General features: G+C 34.4%; 3 long non-coding RNA genes across 3 annotated transcripts; 1 reads left to right on the top strand and 2 right to left on the bottom strand.

Annotated features, from left to right (window-relative positions):
• The first annotated feature begins 294 nt into the window (after window positions 1-294).
• On the top strand, window positions 295-6,982 carry LOC136850407 (uncharacterized). Its single transcript, XR_010856629.1, has 4 exons — window positions 295-425; window positions 3,424-3,546; window positions 3,801-3,945; window positions 6,879-6,982. It is a non-coding gene; the product is annotated as an uncharacterized lncRNA (long non-coding RNA).
• A 1,878-nt stretch (window positions 6,983-8,860) lies between these two features.
• On the bottom strand, window positions 8,861-17,146 carry LOC136850821 (uncharacterized). Its single transcript, XR_010856758.1, has 6 exons — window positions 16,909-17,146; window positions 12,833-12,943; window positions 12,308-12,525; window positions 9,993-10,180; window positions 9,341-9,481; window positions 8,861-8,994 (listed from the first exon to the last, which is right to left on the bottom strand). It is a non-coding gene; the product is annotated as an uncharacterized lncRNA (long non-coding RNA).
• A 358-nt stretch (window positions 17,147-17,504) lies between these two features.
• On the bottom strand, window positions 17,505-20,159 carry LOC136850406 (uncharacterized). The gene is made up of 3 exons (XR_010856628.1): window positions 19,822-20,159; window positions 18,004-18,101; window positions 17,505-17,784 (listed from the first exon to the last, which is right to left on the bottom strand). It is a non-coding gene; the product is annotated as an uncharacterized lncRNA (long non-coding RNA).
• Between the last annotated feature and the right edge of the window lie 380 nt (window positions 20,160-20,539).

Below are 20,539 nucleotides of genomic sequence, written 5' to 3'. Positions count from 1 at the left end.
AAATGGAGAGTTTTTAGCTGCGTAAATCTCAAGTGATGACGGAACGATATTTGTTTTTCCGTTCTACGAATAAAGTAAACATGAATGTTTAAAGCATTCGTTGTTTCAATAAAATGATTCGATAGTTATTTCGACATAAATACTTTCTAGTGTCTTTTTCGCAGCTTGTAATTTTTCCAACAGATGGTAGTGATACTCACTATGAAATAACGTCTGCTGTAATGCATGTCTTAATACTCCTTGTTTTCAGCAGCCAATCAGGGGCGGTTTTCTCCTCCTTCTTGGGGAAGCAATGACACGGTGGTCCCTGATTGGCTGGAGGCTGCTGAAGGTTTTACAGTGTGTATAGAGTTGCTGTGATGTTGGTTTCACGTTTAACTTTGGTGGATTTCTCTGGCTTCCTGTTTTTATCGTTTTATGGAAAAGTAAGTCAATTTTTTGTTGTTGGCAATAATAGGAAAATGTGACATTTATAATAGTTACAATGTGTTATTTTGTAAAGGTTGCGTTCTTGCAATTTGAACAGTTTGAGAATGCCCTCCTGACCGTAATTTTTCCGTGTCCAAAAAGGCTTGCCCTTCAATTTTTCTCATGAGCCAGTATAGTTTGAAAAACTACAATTTAAGTGGAAAAATGGCTGGATGCGAATTATCCGCGTTTTTAGATTAAATACCCGGCCCATGTTACTTCCAAAACTGTGGGTAGTGTGTTTTGAAAATTTAGCAAGTTCTTAGAAGTTAAGGCTAGTGGCAATTGCATTTTGGATTACGGGTTGCTCTGTGAGCAAGAGCTCGCCCTGGCATAAAGCCAGCTCGGCAACATGTTTTGGAAAAGGGTCACTCGTCTCATTCGTAGCTTCAGTGATTTGCATTTGTTACTCCTTTTTTCTTCGTAGTTTATTTTTGAAACTCTCCCAACAGGGTTGCTTTTCCCATTGGGTTGTGGGGGTTTGTATCGTGATTTTTCGACTGTGATTGCAGCTTTGATAAAAGTGGAGCGCCGTTTAGGTGTATTTGAGAAGTGTAGGGGAACCTAGTTTTATAAGCCAGAATGCAGGAGTGACAAGTCTGATAAGAAGCTATTCCACTTGCACGACTGTAGGGCAGAATGTGACTGAATAATTTTTTTTTTTTTTTGCTCAAGTGATTGTTGTTTTGAGGATGATGTAGTTAAGATAAATCGTTCTAAATATGTGCAACATATGTTCCCTAGTACTTGTTTCATGTTTTTGCCTTTTGAGTATTTGCAGACCCGTAGCTTCCCCATACCCCTATTTAACAACTGTTAGGAAATGCTGCTGGGAATCAAGGAGTTTAGTGGCGAGATTAAAACTTTAAAATTTTTTTTATAATTTTTACTATTCGTCAGCACTCACTCGTTTGTACCCACAATCCTCAAGTACGAATTATGGGCTTTAGTCTATGGTGCGCCAATGTGAAACTGATGACTTTAGGTATAGAAAATAGAAGTTATGCACAAACAGGAATGGTTAACTCACTTTGATACAGATAACCAGCATGGGAAAATGGTAATGGTGGTTACAGGGTTACTTAACTATAGGTTGTGTCCTACCTGGCTTAGAAATGTGGTAATAATCACAGGGAAACCTCGAAATGTGGTAATAATCACAGGGAAACCTCCTAAGGTCCAGGATTCATTTTGGTAAGAGGGGACTTTGCATCTCGGCACATTTTTTTATCAACTTCTGATTTAATGACTGAACTTGTGTATTTTCAAGAAGGGAAGTCTTGGTTACTTTCACACCTTTCACTTATCCCAGATTTATAGTTAACTGTTTACAAAGAGGTAGAAGTATTTGCCCTTTAGTGGCACAAAGCAAAGGCTGTTGTTTCCTAGTGTGTTTAGTATAAAAGTGATTGAGTTTATATAAGTAGCAAGAAGGTTTATTTAAATTTTGTTTTCCCACTGGGGAATGATAGCTACAGTGTAGTAAGTCAGCATGGATATAAAAAGTGGACCGTGAAAATAATTACACGAGCTGTTTTTTGTGGTTCATGAAACAAATATTTTCAGGAAGTACCTCGTAATAAGTTGCTGGTTGCTTGTTACTTGTTTCTGTCCTAGAAAAAAATTGTTACAATATTCATATGACGATTGGTCATAATTTGGAAATTAACTTCGTCACAGTAGTAATGTCATTTGAACATCAATGCAAAATTCGGTGCTGGCAAGATGTTTGGATATAAGATTAACCGTTAAAGGTAACTGGGTTGCGTATAGCTTGTAATAGTTTACCTGACGAGTCACTCCAATTGTCAGTGGATAATATTGTATCAATTGTAGCCAAAACCTTGACTATTAGTATAGCAAAGGTTGGCATTGAATTGCATCCATGGTCTTAACTAGGCTTACAGTATCCTACCTGATTAAGATTCCTAAGTTCCCTCTGGGCCTATTATGCTGGTATCCTACTTGGCAGTGGGTTGATGCCCCCCTCTAGAACCCCTTCACTTTCTCAGTTACTGTTTAGTTTACCTTATGTCTAGGTCAAAGAATGTAGGTAATAGAACACTTGTCATTTAACCTTAGTATACTTGTTTCAATTATTCACATGAGTGCTAACGACATGGTAATAAAAAAAAAATTATCAATTTCTTGGTTACAACAAAATTTTTTGGTTATTCGAATTATGACTTGTGTACTTTTTATTGCTGTAAGAGGGTAACAATTTGCACTACACAAGTGTTGCATTCTAATCAGTGTTTTTAATTAGATAAAGCATTCTAAACATTTTCTTTAATCTAGTGGAGAAAATTTGTCATCTTAATCTGAAAATTTCCACAGGGTGGAATCTTATATTTGGTCCAGCGTGGCGTCAATTAGTAACAGGCAGGAGTTTGACACGTGATTTTTTGGCTGAGATGAATTTGAACTGGTTTTAACAATTGCTGCACATAAATTTATATTGTGAGTCTGTGATGGGTGAACGAGTATCACAGGTTCCTGTTGAAAGATAACTTATCCACATTAATGGAAGGTTATCTTGCTTTACCCTTCATCTAACAAACTGGTGAACAGTCAGGTCAATTCAGCATGTAACTTAATTTTGTCTGTTTAAATCAAAATTGTATTGACAAATTTAACTGCTTTTAAGTGTATGGAAGTTAACCTAAAGCAATTACTAGACATTTTGAGTTTTTCTCAATGACCAATGCTAATTTTGTAAATAGTTCTAGGTGATTTTAGCCATTTTAACTTTGGAGTTTAAGTGCATAGTTGCACAACATTTGCTTCATGTTTGCTGTTTATGTAGTGGTTATGTGCAAATTAGTTTTGTCCATAGCTAACAAAAGTTGTGTGAAACATGAAATCAGTTTTACAGAGTTAAAAATCCTTATTTAGATGTAAATATGAAAAATGTCATAATGAACTTGTGAATTAACACTGAATCTTCCTTCGCAGGTTGACAAGCTCTCTCCTTTAGGCGTACTGGAGACACAAGCCCATCAAAATTGATGAAGCTGATTATGGCGAAGCAATATGTTAACATCTGTGATCTTCGCTGTTCTCTCCTGATAAATTGTGGTACAGTATTCATAATTTCCAAATCTTTAGTGTTTGAGGATATTTTGATTAAATTTTAGTCCTCGGTAAATTATAATTTTGTAAACTGAGAAGAATTCTAATAATTGATGGATACGGCTTGATATAACACATCTTAGGTTATAGAGTCCAAACTTGAAAGCAAACATACCACAAAACAAAAACCTATATTGTTGAAATTTAGATATTCAAAATATTAGGATGGATTCAGGTTCTTACAAACATCTCTCTTTCAGGGTTAAGTTCACACTTACAGTAGAAGGCAGGCATGACACAAATCCCATAAAAATGGAGAACGTTGATATGGTGAAGATTTGTTAACGTTCACTGAAAGGAGGTTATCTCTGCCAGGTGTCTTGCTGCTCCACTAATAAGTTGCAGGTGAGGAATTAAACATGCGGAGTTTCCTTAATTTGTTTCAACATCTTGAAATAGCAGCACACTGGTTCATTGCACAAGATAATGGCAGAATATGAATCTATGTATAGTTGATTTCTCAAGTTTTAAGACATCTTGAGTGTGTTCATCCCTACATTCATTGCCACCTTTTTGGTGTGGAATTTCCTATTTCTCTAGACGTTCCTGTCAGTGCACCTCGTGCGGTGCTCTGTAGCCATTACTTAAGGTTTTATGCAACGTCCCTTCGGCCTCTAGCTGCAACCTCTCATTTATTTTACTGTATATCCGTTCATATTTTGTTTCTTCCATCTGACTTTCCACCCTCTCTAAAAAATGTTTTATAGTGCAACTGCGAGGATTTCCTCCTTTAACACTTTCCAAACCACCTCACTGTCAATTCCCTTTCAGGGCTGAATGACCCCATAGGTCCCAGCGCTTGGCCTTTGGCCTAAATTCTATATTCTATTTTAATTCAATGTCCTATCGGTTATATGAAATCAAAATTTGCTCGTGTTCTTTCACATTTGACCACAGATGTGACACTTCATGGCTTTTTGTCCTTCAGCGTCAGCTTGTTACAATTACTTTTTGCTTCTGTCCTATCGCTCATTTGTCCTGTTAAAATGTCTAATTGCCACCCAGTATGTTATGGACTCCTGTACAGTCTCGTTCTCCTCTTAGTGCCTCTACAGTAGATTAAACACTGCTCGAACTATAGGACGAGTTTGTGTGCACAGGCTACAAAATTGCCAGTCTTGGGCTGCTTTCCTAAATTCCATGCATACATCCAGCCTTAGGTAGACTATTGTGACTTTCTGGAAAACTGCCCTCTGGGGATGAATTCTGAAAGTTGACATGTGTTTTCTGGCCAGATCAGGTTAACAGTTGCATTTTTATAGCTTTAGTAGTGGTTGTTAATACTTTGTCCTTAATTCTTAGTGAGGTTTTCTGGCCAGGTCAGGTTGATAGTATTTTGAAGATTTAGTACTGGCTGCTAATGCTTTGTCCTTAATTCCTAGTGAGGTTTTCTGGCTAGATCAGGTTGATAGCGACATTTTGTAGCTGTAGTAGTGGCTGTTAAGGCTTTGTCCTTGATTCTCAGTTAACAGAAGCATTTTATAGTATTAGTAGGGGCTGTTAAGGCTTTGGTCCTTAACTCTGAGGTTTTCTGGCCAGATCGTGTTGATAGCAGCATTTTGTAGCTTTAGTAGTGGCTGTTAAGGCTTTGTCCTTAATTCTCAGTGAGGTTTTCTGCCCAGATAGGTTAACGGCAGCAGTTTTATAGCGGCTGTTGAGGCTTTGTCCTTAAATTCTCAATGAGGTTTTCTGGCCTGATCAAGTTAACAGCAGCATTTTATAACATTAGTGGTGGCTGTTAATACTTCGTCCTTAATTCTCATTGAGGTTTTCTGGCCAGATCAGGTTAATGGCAGCATTTTATAGCATTAGAAGTGCTATTAAAGGTTTGTCCTTAATTATCAGTGAGGTATGACACAAATTAAGGTAATTATGTGGGCTGCCTATTGATTCGCTTATTAGGCGGGAGTGTTGGAAATTTTTGTTTTATAATTCTTAATGATTGTGTAGTCTTCAACTTGAAGATTTTCTAGTTAAGGTCTACTTCCCATGTTCATGGAGGCCGGATATTGATTAATGTAAAACCTTTGTTTATTTACAGTTGTATATATGAGTTTTTAAATCCATTATGTCTCCATTAGTCTTGAGTGTACCTCGGCATTGCCATGTAGTTAAAAATTCATTCCGAAATTATATGAAAATTAAGTGTCCATGTAAAGAAAATTTGGTCTTAATTTGAATTGTAAAGATAATTTGAGATCTTAATTTGAATTGTCAAGAAAATTTGAGAACTTGAATCGTAAAGAAAATTTGAGATCTTAACTTGAATTGTAAAGAAAATTTGAGATCTTAACTTGAATTGTAAAGAAAATTTGAGATCTTAACTTGAATTGTAAAGAAAATTTGAGATCTTAACTTGAATCGTAAAGAAAATTTGAGATCTTAACTTGAATTGTAAAGAAAATTTGAGATCTTAATTTGAATTGTAAAGAAAATTTGAGATCTTAACTTGAATTGTAAAGAAAATTTGATCTTATCTTAACTTGAATTGTAAAGAAAATTTGAGATCTTATCTTAACTTGAATTGTAAAGAAAATTTGAGATCTTATCTTAACTTGAATTGTAAAGAAAATTTGAGATCTTATCTTAACTTGAATTGTAAAGAAAATTTGAGATCTTATCTTAATAATTGTCACAAATTATAAAGAAAATTTGTTAGATTTTATCGTTAACTATTTTGAATTGCTGTAAAACGTTAAAATTTGAGATCTTATGTTTCTTGAATTATCTTTCACTAAAGAAAATTTATAAATGATCTTATCTTAAGATTCGGAATTACGAGGAAAGGAAAATTTGAGATCATTTTTTAATAAAGCAGGGTAGGTGAATTGTTAAGAAAATTTGAGATTTCTTATCTTTTGTTGGAAGTTTAAATTAAAATTTGTTAAAGAAAGTTTTGAGATTTTATCTTAAACTTCAAAGTGTTTTGTAAAGAAATCTAAGTTTTGAGATCTTATCTTAACATTGAAGTTTTGTGAGGAAAGAAAAGTTTTTGAGATCTTATTTTAACTGCGGAAAAGAATTGTTTTTTAAAGAAAATTTGAGATCTTAAAGTTGAATGCGGTAAAGAAAAAGTTAGTTTTTAAGTTAGTTTTTGTAAAGAAAATTTAGTTTTTCTTGACTTAATAGTTTTTCAATGCCACAAATATATAAGAAAACTGTTATGGTTTCGGACGTGTATTATTTTGATAAGACTGTAAAACGTTAAATATTTATTTCTAATGTTTCTAGAAAGTTATCTTTCACTGGAGGATTTATAAGTGATGCTTATTTTTCAGGGGAGAGATTCGGACGTAGACGAGGAATTCCAGGAAAATGTCTCCAGCATGCATTTTTTTTTTTTTTTCAGGGAATAAAGCAGGGTAGGTGACACTTTTTAGTGATAAATTTTGCATAATTTCTACGCAAGATAAGTTACTCTTGTTGGAAGTTTAAATTAAAATTTGTTCAACAGAAGTTCCATGGTTTATTTTTAACAGCAGTAATACTTCAAAGTGTTTTATGAAGAAAATCTAAGTTTTTAACAGCAGGAAAACATTATAGAAAGTTTTTCATGAGGAATAGAAAGTTAGTTTTTCCTGTGGAAAAAGAGAGTTAATTTTTCCTGCGGAAAAGAGAGTTAGTTTTTCCTGCGTAAGAAAGAAATTTAGTTTTTCCTGCGGAAAAAGAGAGTTGGTCAGTTTTTCCTGCGGAAAAAAGAGAAAGTTAGTTTCCCTGCGGAAAAAGAGAGTTAGTTTTTCCTCGGAAAAGAGAAAGTTAGTTTTCCTGGAAATAGTTAGTTTTCCTGCAGGAAAAAGAGAAAAAAGTTAGTTTTTAGTTTTTTCCGGCGGAAAAAAGAGAAAGTCAATTTTCCTGCGGAAAAAGAGAAAGTTAGTTTTTCCTGCGGAAAAAGAGAAAGTTAGTTTTCCTGTGGAAAAAAGTAGTTAGTTTTTCCCTGCGGAAAGAGAAAGTTTTTCCTGAGAAGTAGAAAGTTAGTTTTTCCCTGAGGAATAGAATAGGAAAGTTTTTCATGAATATATAAGATGGATTACCAAGTTAGTTTTCGTCAAATAAAGAAAGTTAGTTTTTTTTCAGAAAAGAGAATAGTTTTTAAGAACAAAGAAAAAGAAAGTTAGTTTTTTTGTTAGTTTTTCCTGCAGAAAAAGGTTAGTTTTTAAGAGTAAATCATTGTGATACCTTTTGCAACATTGCTAGTTTTTTGAATATTACTGTAAGATGGATTAGTTTTTAAATAGGTTTTTCTTACGGGGAATATTTTAACTATTTTTTAACGGGATATTTTAAGAGTAAACATTTTACCTTTTGCAACAGTTTTTTTTTTGCAAGAAAGAGCAAACTGTTCTTGATTTTTTCTCAACTGTTCTATTTTGTACTGGGATATTTTGAGACAATGTTCTTTTATCTTTTGCTATTGCATGGGACGGGTCTTGTAGTGGTGAACAATGAAATTACTTTCCATGTACTGAAGCCCGTTTCTTTTTTAAACAGGTTAGGTGGAAGAAGCATGTAAAGAGGACGTAAACAGATGTATGGACTCGAGTACTGAGAGATGAAGGGGAAGAAAAGCAGTCAGAAAGAGGAGGAATGCGAAGGAAGAAAAGGAATGCGAAGGAAGAAAGCCTTTGAAGTTATAGGAGTAACGCATAAGAAAACAGGGCGTAGGATAAAAGTAAAAAATGGAGATCTCTACCCAAACAAGCAAGCACGGATGTTCCATTCTCTAGTAGGACACACCCTATCTAGAATCTACCGTGAAGAGGAGAGATTCCCCATTTAGAATCTATTGTATAAATCTACCTTACCAGCAAATTGGGCATGAAATACGTCATTCAAGATTTAAAACTAGAGCATAAATCCTCAGGAAAAAAAATTTTCATCAGGAAAAAAAATTTTCTGCTTGTGTAAAAATTTAATTGTAATGTGGAAATTACATGTTACAAATATACACTGCATTTTACATATGAACTGTTTATTATTTTACGTGATTCCATTTCCTTTCCCCAAAAGTCTACAATTTCTCTTTAAGAATGTCTTTTTCACTTACGGCCGCCTTTACGTAAAAATATTCAGTTGATCAATCCACTCCACATCCGTAGTCTCTCTACAGACTTCTGCATGTCTCTCAATCACGTTTAATTTTTCTTGTAAGTCTCTCAATCACGTTTAATTTTTCTTGTAAATGTCATTTAATTTCATGTAAATCTCAAAGCTTCACTCCTTTTGCATCTTCAAGTCTCCTCTAGCTTCTTGTTTTCTTTAGTCAATTCAAAACTACTCTTCACTCCTCCTGTATTTCACAATCTCGTCTACAGCCTGTAGGCTCTAACAAATCCCGTCATTGGTTCGCTGTTCTTCTGTTCCAGTCAAGTGGTAGTAGGAAAATTTCATCAACACCTGCAATGAAGTGAAGGACTGAATCATTTGTTTCAATATAAAAAAACCTGTTACAACCTATTTCTTAAAAAGGGCAAGTATTTAAAACCACGACAAATTTTCTTGAAAACGTAAATTACAGCTGCCCATAAACGTCTGTCAGAAAGCTACTATACAAAAATATAAAATGAAACAAAACGAAAATATGAAACTTAAAAAAAAATGAAACAAAACGAAAATATCACATCTTAACGCCATGAAAAAATCATGGTTATAAACTCCAAGGTAGTAAACTTAAAAAGGTAACAAATCATGAATCGATCTATCACCAAGATAAAAAAAAAATCGTGCCAGAAGCTAAATTTACCTTGGTCGATGAACGAAAACGATAACTTCGAAAGTTTGTGGGAATCTTTCACTGATCAACTGATGGTCGTAACTTTGAAAGCCATCGATTCACGTCCCCACACACTATTAGGGCGAAGCTTGACGCTGATGTGTCCATTATCTGCAAATGGCATAAATGTTCATGAAATGCATTCAGTACTTTACCGCTGTTGAATGCTATATCCCTAAACGCTTCCTCTAAATGGAACAAATAGGTTTACCTAATGGAAGTTACAATAATCCGAATGTCCTGTTACCCATTGTTGATATTGTTGCTGGTACCATTACTTTTCCACTTTTTTCCATTGTAGATGATATTGCTGGTACCATTACTTTTTACTTTTTTCAGTATTCGAGGCTGACAAAAATTACGTTTGAAAGGTACATCTCAATGCTATATACACTATTTTATAAAAATTAGGCTAAATGTTTAAAATGTTCAAAATTAAAAACTGCTACCATGCACTGCACCGATTATCTGAAGACTTGAAAATTTAAAATCTGACTTAACTGTACAGCTATCTGAAAAATGAGACCTACTAAAAATTCTCTAGAAAGTACTGTTAGTATTTCGTTGCAAATACGCGCAAAAAACATTGAATAATTTATACAATTAACCTTAACCATCTTACGGGATCTAAAGTCTGGCGTAGTATCTTGTTAAAGTGTTTGACCTCAGACACCTGTATTATCAGATCTTCGCCCTTCCTCTTCAGGCTAACATGCTTGTCAAAATCCATTTCTTAAAACATTTTCCACGCCAATTTCGAGATCTGCAGTGTCACTTAGCAAGCGTTGTCCGTGTCATATTGGCAAGCTCCTGAAATGACATTAAAATTAGAAAAACGCTTAAAAAAAAAGAGAGACTTACGGTTAATAACTCGGGAAATCTAGCCACAATATGGAGGTCAAAAATACTTTCGATTTAAAACCTTTCCTAGAACTGTCTGTGTTCTTTAATATATTGTTTTACCCAGTTAGATTTACGTCGAATCTCTGCCAGAAAGCAATTATAATCATTTAGAAGTAGCCTCTGGTAATCCAACGTAGTTTCAAGCTATTTTTAACTATTACATCAGCCATCCTTTAGAAGCCTATGCACCCCAGAAGCAACTTTATGCTATGAACCAAAGCGGTTATTTCGCTATTAAATAATGGCCTAATTGGGTGAAAACTTGACTGACACATGGTTATGAGTGTTCCCAACTTCGTCGTGTTTCTACGTTACGAAAAATTTAAAGCTAATATTTCTCTTTAGTGCAGACATCAAAATGTATATTAAATGTCTTATCAAGAACGATTCAACTAACACTAATACGTGATTCAGTGTCTTGGCCAATTTCTCTGCCACTTAAATTTATAGCTGCAATGAGACTTACTAGCATCACTGCTAAAAACAATTTCAAAGGTATCCAAACACTACACGAGTTTTGTTAAATAAGATATATTAGTAATTTAGATCACAAAAAGATCAGTTACTTTGATTCTCCTTTGTCTAAATACTTACACAGAAAACTTGGATTACTGAAAAGGTCAAATGCACTGACTTTCTACTGATGGTCGTGAATTCTTTGCACATGTCGAGGAACATTTTCATGAATACAGTATCCGTTTCGCTGTTCAAATTTGTCCCAAATCCTCAAAACACCAAATAAGCTATGAAAAAAATTAAATTTATTCCGGCGCCTACTTTAATACAATGTCCTTCACGAGTACACTAAAAAGAAATAAAAAAATATAAATTTCACAAGTACTTTTAATTACCCTTCCTATGAAACTAATACAAAATACGTTAACTAAAAAACTTTGATATTCACCATTTAAAAATTACGTGACTGTTCAAGCACATTTTAACATTCGTACTCTCAAAATAAACCAGAAGTCATCATTCACAAATTTGCCATGACAAACCCAAGAACTCGAAACATTGAGACTAACAGTTATGACACTGCATTTCTATGCAGTATATTCCATATGTTCAAGATTTCAGGCCCACGATAAGTGGCAGTGTTATTTCCATTGACAAAAATACCCAATTGTGCAGTATTTTCCTTTAAGCTTACGACACCTAGTGGTTGCTCACATCCACAAAGGATGAATAATAAATTTTGGACAATAGTCCTGATCAACTTAATTCTGTTAAAACCTTTGCCAACAGCATATACAATGTACCAGCAGATTCATTCTTGTAAACCCGTTTTCAACAACAGCATACAATGTACCGACAGTTTTTAGTAAGCTTCACTAATATCCTACATTAACTTAAGGTTTTGATATACAATTTCATACACTGATATATTCAGTTCCTCAGTTCAACTTTAATGCCTCAATTATCCAGAACATTTGATAGCAATGAGGACCTGCATGGAATTATTTAGAAATCAAAAGTACTGAGACAATCAATGTTTTTCATTTACGGGACTGTACAAATCATCACAAAAGTAGCATATTCCTCTTATGGCACTGTCATCCATAACCTCGACACATTATTACACTCGCATCAGCTGTACTGAACCATTAACTTCAATTCTGTTTACAGGTTTCTTAGTTCACCCGCTTGAAATGTCACTTCCACTGAGGAAGATCAATTAAGACTTCACCTAAATACATTCTAAGCTAGACTTTTACAGCCTGTCTACATTTGTTGTGATATTCGGCAAAGATTTTCTTTGTTCTATATACTGTAAAGAGTCCACAAAATACTTAGGAGCACCTGTGCTCAAAGTCCATTTGAAATAATCTCACAATCCTTTTAATTTGGATATTCCAATCACTAATTACTTCAGCGACCATTGTTAAGATTTAGAAATGGTACCTCTCCAGTGTAGTGTTTTCAAGACATCACAATGGAAAAAACCTGCATTTGGTTTACTTGCATTATAATGACCTCAGTATATTGCCACAACTGCCTAGTTGAATTAAACTATATTCGACTCTACAGACTTACAAAAATTGATAGATTTCGTTCCTCCTCTTATGGTAGAAAAGTGTTGTCTTGATGAAGAGAACTCCGTAACTGCTGACAAGTATAGTTTTCCTTCATCCATACTTTGGAAAATATGAAGTGTGGTCCATACTGCCTTTCGCTTTTCATGTGAGGCAGCAGCTCTCGAGCCATCTGAACAGGTCTTTCACATACCAATATGAGATCTTCGAAGCTGATACCTAAAAGGGGAATGGGGAACTCAAAAATATTTCAGCACTAATATATAACTGAAGTTAAGCAAAAATGTTTTAGTCATTGAAGACAATTTTGAGCATCTAAAGTTAAATGTAACCTAAGAATAGGATTTATATAAAGTTAATAGCATTATTTCCAATTAAGCTGAATGCTAACTATTGATTATCAAAACATTAGCTTAAAAATATTTCACCTAGAATTCCAGCTAAATGTGCATGGAAATCAACACTCAAGACTAGGGCATCAGCAGAAACTGAAAACGCATTTCCCAGAACCTAAAATAATCCTTACCTTCAAGTGTTTCTGTAAATACTCTATATGGGTATGGGTCGATTCTCCACAATTACAACTTCTGCTGCACCCAAACCGAGTTCCATCAACGCTTGATTTTGTAATGTCATCCTGCCAACAGATTTAAGCCATGAATCAGATGAACTGAAACGTTTAACAAAAATAATAAACTCTTAGCAACTACAAAGCCCAAAGATTAATATTTCTTCAGTAACCGTCAACATGCAAGAATTCCAAAAATATTTAATTACTTCCAAAGTTTAACTGCATGCAACATGATACAGTATCATGAAAAAAAAAAAAGAGTCTGGTAATACTTTCAAGCTCACTTTCATTTTGATATTCAAGCACTTTCAATGATAGGCACTTTTTTCAGTAAAATTTACTTCACCCAAATTTTGTCAAAATACTGTCTGAAATCAAATTAATTCTCAATGTATTGATTACCATCAACTAATATTCTAAGAACTCGTTTTTCCTTGCAACCCAAGATATTTTAATTGTTAAAATTAATTGGTGCTCCTCCCAATAAAAATCAATTTACAGCCAAACAATTTGGTCACCTGTATAGTAGAAAGCAGCGATCGATATGAAATTATACCAATAAAAGTTAGATTTTACTATGGTATGAGGAAAAACTCTTTAAACGACAGTGCTCAGATATTCCTTGTTACCCACATTTTACCGTCTAAATGTAGTACTTTATTTACAAGGCTTTGATTTGATGTACATCGTTTTTCAGATTCTTTAAAAAATTCTGATTAATATACTTTCTAGTCAACTGGCGTTTCTAAAAAAATGTGTAGTTAAAAACCAGTTCATTGACCAATTTGATCAAAAACAATTGAAATCAAGATAGTGAAAATCTCTGAGTTCACTATCTTACCACAATCCTCAATAAAAAGGCAGTTAATAGACAAACTATGCACACCAAGATTTCGTGACATTTTATTTATTTCTCATTCTTATAACTGCACATTATAGGAATCATTCTCCAAACTTTATGCCAGAAAACCTTTCAAGTTTAGGTGGCCTCTACTGTAACACTAATCTACGACAGTGCCTCAGGGAAATTGTCCTTGGGTACAATTGCTCTTCAAGGGGCAGTGTCGTTCAGAGGTGGTGATGTGGTATCACACAATGATAGGTCTTAATACTGAACCAGAATATTGTACATGTATGCAACACTATATCCTACCAGGGAACCTATTTGAACTTTCAAAACCCTCATTTTTTCTAAATAAATTAGCAGTTTCAAGCCTAAGCCGAAACATTTGTTATTGCCACCCATTATTATCGATCACTGGACCGAACATGAAGTAAAGTTTCTACCAACATTAGGTAGCTTTGTAGGTGGCCCATGCCTTTGTTTCCCAGAAAGTATTGCTTTCAGTAAACCCCTTTCATAGTTATGTCTTCACCCTTATCCTTCACTTCAACAGCAGGGGATTTTATTTTGTCTTGATGTTTAGTTTGGTCGCTTTTTTTGGCATGGTAAGATTTGTTACTGAAGAGCAAAGTTACAGGGAAAATATGGTTCATAATAGGCAACTAACAGAAACCGAAATGGTAAAATGAACATCCTATTTGAACATCGTCCCTCCCTTCCCCTCCTGAATGAATACTGCCTTGCTTCCAAGCTTTTACTTCAACTTTCCCACTGATTACCACTGAATTGTTTTTATGTAATCTTTCACTATCATTTTCATTCCTTCATCCCTTAATTTAAATTTTAATTTTGTTGCCAATTTCCATGTCATTCTTAAACGAGCCATCATCGTCAGGCATTCGGATAACACTCAGTCTTCCAACATTCCAAGCAGTTGAGCTGACCAGATATACAAGTGATAAATGGGTTGAGTTTTGTATGGTCCATAAGAAAATTTAGCATTGGTTGGCAAACATCAAGGCAATTTGATTTAAATTGCTGCAGTTCTTGATAATTCTTGATTAATGTTATGAAAACAGCGACTTTTCAAAAGTTTTGCACAACTCGTGTGCGAGCAATGACAGACTAGCCAGTTTCAAATACGGGATAATTCGGAAAGTCCAGAAGGCAATTCTTACTTGACCTGTACATTAAAACTAGAAACCTGATATGCAATAATCCAAGCAACCCCAAAAATGGTAAATATTTTGTTGAAAAATACCTTATTTTAATAACGTTCAACCTTGCAAAATAACGGTTTTCATTAGCTCAGTTTAATTAGGCTTCCGTGAGGGATGTCACAGGACATTTTAACCTCTTTCATCTCAAGACTAAGATGGCATCTAAACGATTGGTGTTAATATTTTAGACGCTTTAAATGAAAATTGCGTCACAGGTTTTCACAGTGCACTACACATCTCGGGGAGCTGAAAATCGCTACATTAACATAAAGTTTACTCTTAACTACCTTCATTTATTACGGAAATGTTTCCGTATGACTCACGAAAAAGTACGGAAACAGGTTTTCAAATGTCATATCCGACAAGTACTACACGGAGCCTAAACATTAAACGACCCCATTCCACCAAATGAGGACGAGCTGAAAGCAACGCGAAAATACCAAGACATTATCACTCCCCGAGGTACTTTCGACTATTCTAATTACTTCACAAGTATTCCAATTACTTCGCTGGCCCGCTAAATTACCAGAGCTTATTTCAGCGACAATCATCCATGCTAATTAAAACACTGATGAGGTGACTTTGCACAACGACACTTTTCGCTATGCAAAATGATGGAAATTACACCTAAAGCTCTACACTGGTGGAAACAAATGCAAATTAACAATATTACAGTTTGATAACGGACAAATTAAAGTTCCAAGATATTCTGCCAATTTTGTTCAAAAACAGTTCATCATAACCCATCTTCTCAAACGCACTTCGAAAAAGCACTTTTTTTTTACAACCAGTACACAATTTATCACTAAATACAAACGCAACGCTGTGCAATGCATAGGGTAAGATACCTATTACCAAAAACGGTTAAGAAAAAATGGCTGTTTAGGGCACAAAATGTGCTCTCGACTGGGCTAGTCAGGGCTATTTTTGGGATTCAAACCAAGAGGAGGAATCGGTAACGTATTCGAAACAACGGTTGATTAAAGCTGCCTCAGTCTTGCAGAGCAGGTTCAATGATACTTAAAATGCTTTGGATTTGTGGTGAAACGTTCTAGCGATTTCATGGCCATTAATAATGAAGCCCCTTTACCGAGAACTAAAAAAAAAAAAAAAAAAAAAAAAAAAAAAACTGAAGCTGAAGTACCTTATTAAATCAAGAAATGGTAAGCTTATAAACGTTAAATAGCCTGTGCAATTCCAATAACTCATTTCTGCATGTGAATATTGGCTACAAAAATTTATTCGCGCTATTTTCACTAAGTATGCGTATGTGTATGGTATTTAGTGTCATTATATTGTAAGGCAGTCAGGTTGTAGGTCGGGTCAGCTCCTACGGTAAAGATAATTCCTCAAAATTTTAGTTCCATATCAAAAACTAAATGACAATTCATCACATCTTCAAAAAAGCAGGAACCATTTGACAATTCCATTACCGTTCGCAAAGTCTCAGCAATTTCGAACTGCATACACATTTTCGAGCTGCCATTATCCTGGTGAATTCGAACTACCACACCAATGCTTGTATCTAAAAACTTGTCTACGCGTTAATCTTTCATGTTACCGGCAGCACCTTAAGGACCTGGTTTTGGTCATATTTGCCGTACCTGTTATCTTTATCCTCTGGTTTAAGAACACTAAGCTAAACTAATCACATATCTATGTATACGCACTTGTGCAGTTCTCTGGGTAATTTACTGAACAGTCATGGTGATTTATAATTAAAAGTTTTGTGCCAATATCTTTTTGCAACTCCACTGAAATTTTCATAACCACGCTGTCACAATAAAGCCTGAAATAAAAAAATAGCTTTCCTGCGTATTGTTAACCATAGTTTCAGTTACCTTTATGGACAAATACTCAACACTTTCAGTCGAAAGACACGACTTCGATACCGTATGTTGCGTAAAAAAAAAAAAAAAAAAACCCTAAGAAAGTTGAACCTCACCAGACACATTTCACCCACATACCTTCACGGGACACACACCAAAGACCTCAGCTATCTCCTTGAGCTCACCCACAGAAATGCACTAGCAAAACGATTGACAGCTTTCAGTCACTCCCGAAGTCACTTTTCCAGAAGACCTTCCTACACCTTCAGGAGCTCCAGCCAATCACGTGTGTCCATCTCACTTCTTTCTGTCTAAGGGCTCCTGATTGGCTGCGAGGAAAAGCAATGATCTTCGAAACAGCAGGAAACTTCCAGAAGTGTTACGTCACAACAAAGAAAAAATATAAGAAAAAAAAACCGTTTTAATGGTTAAAAATTCTGGAAATATTCGCTTGATTAACATCACATATTTCTTTCAATTTGCATTGCGACACAATTGATTATTTTTGCTTATATCTTATAACAGCCTCAGATTAACTTGACCAAGCTGGAAGAAAAGCATATCTGGGAAGACACTACTATTAGTCACAAGGGAAGGAAAGCAAATGAAATCCACCGGTTAGGTTGCTCTCCTTGAGAAAAACGCAATAAGCTCTAACTGAGACAAATAAAGGAAGGACAGAAATATTTCTATGCGAGTTCCTACAACTGAGACAGGATCGAATGAAACGAAAATCAGTTCAGTAAATATATTATGACAACTGAGCACAACAAATATATTTAAAACCGCAAACTTCAGTTTCATTGTAGCCCCACTGCCTATACTTACACACACAAGTAAAATTATTCGACACGTACCCTGCAATCAATAATCTTCTGGTTGACGTCTCTTCAATCTTAGTTTGAGAGAATTATTATACGAGAGGTGTAATGCTCAATGTGGAATTACTCATTCATTCTAGTCAGTTATCTCCCTCTCCACGTTTATTAACGCACGAATCTTCGTAATCAACACCTGAAATGAATTGAATACATAATTAGGATTGAAAATATTATCACTTCTAAGTAAATTATGGAAATAACTTCTAATAGATGTTCAGTTTTCGTGAGTTGTGTAATTAAAAGAAAAGCTGCATAAAAGAGATTATGTTTAAAAAACTTTCATTACTTCCGTCCACAATTCAACTAGATATTGTCGCAATATTTCATACCCACAGTAATTATTTAATCTTACCTTCAACAACTTTACAATAATTTGTTGATTTCATATGGCATGACAGACCCCAGTATTATATAACAGCAGTCCTCTAACACGACCAGCTCAAGGTAGCCCTGCCAAAGAGAAAAAAATTTAATATTTTACATCTAAATTAAAATGTAAAAAATAATATTCAAATCTTATAATTATATAATATGATCACAGGATTCTCCAAAAATACGCTGATAGTAGATATAAGGTTTGCTAATACTTTTAACACAATTTACTTAGGATATGTTGTTATAAATGAAAACTACCATAAGGTAATTTTGAAAGTTAATCACACTCTCTGCGCTCGTTTTCATAGCATTATAAGAAGGATATATTACTGAATACCTAATCATATGTTATCTGCAAAGGCACAAGGTGGTTTTATGCAAGTCTGTTTTCACAAACATTAGAACAGAAGTAAAGTGACATGACTGTTGATACTAAGACCACCTCCTCACACAAGGTTAATGGAGTGAACATAGTAAGAACTCTTTGTGGGTAAAGCAATAGAAATGGAAAGAGGGAGTTTGACCCACACATTGACGAGAATGGAATGTGAGACCTATTCATAATTCAAAGTTACAGAGTGGAAATTGAAACAATTGAAGAAAATCAACTCAATGGAAAAGAGAATATTTATATAGATAAATGATACCACTATAAATAATAATGCCTTCTCAAAGTATAGGATATAATTTATTGAGCAAACCTACTCAGAGTGATATATATATATATATACATATATATATACATATATATATATATATATATACACACATACACATATATATATATATATATATATATATATATACATACATATATATATATATATATATATATATATATATATATATATATATATATATATATATATATATATATATATATATATATATAATGTATAAAAGTGTGAGGATTTCCTGGAAATTAAGCAACTAAAGTGGAATTGAGACAGCCAGAGTAAGACAACAAATAAAGCGGTGGGGAAAGCAGTAAACTCATTCCAACTGAATTACAGAAATTTATAGCAAACAGAACATGAATATAGGCTCAAGGCTGTCTTATTGCCGCATAAGCAGAACATGGCAAAATTACTTCAAATGTTTAATTATTTAAATACAGACCGTATCTCGTTAAAAGGTAATATTTATTAACTGGTGGGACGCGATAGCGCTATAATCTAATAATAATGACAGTACATTCATAGCTTTTTATTAGAATTCTTCTTTTGGCATAAATATAATACATTTTAATATACTCCAATTTTGTTCTAGTATTCAATAAGTCCTTAAAAATTAATCACATGGTGACCATAAATGAACAAATTAAATTTAAAATTATCATAATTCTCTATTAATGTGGACATTCTTTGAAAGTTTATCTGGTAACCTCTAGAAATGAACCTACTACTTTTTTCTTTTAATCCAAATATTGTCAATTAAATTTACTTTGCGCTTACCTATTTTCGGAAATATATCGCCATTTCAAATCGCCGCTGAAATAATAATATGAGTTTCAAAATTTTGCTTCGTAAAAATTACCATCTTTGAATTTATTTGAATGCATTAAAATAACCGGTACTACAGAAAACCCAGCGCTATTACAGTAGTGATATTGAGGTTTTAACCAATGATGTCATGGGAGGATTTGGTGCAATAAAACTTCTGCATTAAACTGAAAAATAAAAACCGTACACAGAAAAATAAACTCTATGATTATTTATTATTATTTCCACCAATAAAAACCTTGCATCTGATAAACAGCGAACGAACAAATAGCCGAAATGCTTTATAAGATTACCTGCTGGCAGTCAGCTGAGAATCACTTTTAAAGTTAGCTACGATGGCCACGCCCCCACAACTGTCAAGACGTCTTCAATATAACACACAGGGGTGCCATATTCATACAACTCGCTCAAAATCACAACCAGAGGCCTGAAATTGAACATTTGATTTAGACAATTATCATCGTCCTCATTGCACGGTGGTTTAAGCGGTTCTATGTAAAAAAAAAAAGGCCATCTATAATGGTTTTTAAAAGGGGATTTAATGTCCAGAGTCAATCCGATTAAATAATGTATTTGCCATGAAAACGTATAAATAGTCACTGAGAAACTAGAGAGAGAGAGAGAGAGAGAGAGAGAGAGAGAGAGAGAGAGAGAGAGAGAGAGAGAGAGAGAGAGAGAGCGTACAGCCGAGGTTAAGAAACAACACAAGAAACGCCATGAATAATTCACTAGTGAGAAAAGCTATTCCCTGAGATAAAAAGCACATGGAATGAGAGAGAGAGAGAGAGAGAGAGAGAGAGAGAGAGAGAGAGAGAGAGAGAGACGGCGTTAAGAATAAGAACACAAGAAACGTCATGAATAATTCACTAGTGAGAAAAGACTTTTTAACATTAATGGATATGACAGCTATAACCGGAAATAAAAAGCGCAGGGGATGAGAGAGAGAGAGAGAGAGAGAGAGAGAGAGAGAGAGAGAGAGAGAGAGAGAGAGAGAGAGAGAGAGAGAGAGAT

The sequence above is a fragment of the Macrobrachium rosenbergii genome, chromosome 22 (assembly GCF_040412425.1).
Source record: "Macrobrachium rosenbergii isolate ZJJX-2024 chromosome 22, ASM4041242v1, whole genome shotgun sequence".
NCBI lineage: Eukaryota > Metazoa > Arthropoda > Malacostraca > Decapoda > Palaemonidae > Macrobrachium > Macrobrachium rosenbergii.
The sequence above is the reverse complement of the archived record's forward strand: the minus strand, read 5'-3'. Positions and strand labels throughout refer to the sequence as shown.